This window comes from Eimeria mitis, genomic scaffold (genome assembly GCF_000499745.2).
Source record: "Eimeria mitis Houghton genomic scaffold, Emh_scaff72, whole genome shotgun sequence".
NCBI lineage: Eukaryota > Apicomplexa > Conoidasida > Eucoccidiorida > Eimeriidae > Eimeria > Eimeria mitis.
Genome location: NW_013575252.1, coordinates 24,071 through 24,277, shown reverse-complemented (window position 1 = coordinate 24,277; position 207 = coordinate 24,071).

Here is a 207-nt window from a genome sequence, read left to right as displayed (position 1 = left end):
AAAGCAAGGAAGAGAAGGCGTCCGGGGCAGTGTATGATAGCCAAGTATACAAACTGAAACAAAAGAGAAGCGAAGCAGCCGAGCGGCGAGAGAGACGAGGCAACCGAGAGAGATATGTGAAAGTTTAGCTTCAAATCCAGCGCAAACAAACTCCAATATACCCAAGAGAGAAAACAAGTGCGCTCAGCAACAGCTGTAACTGCAGAG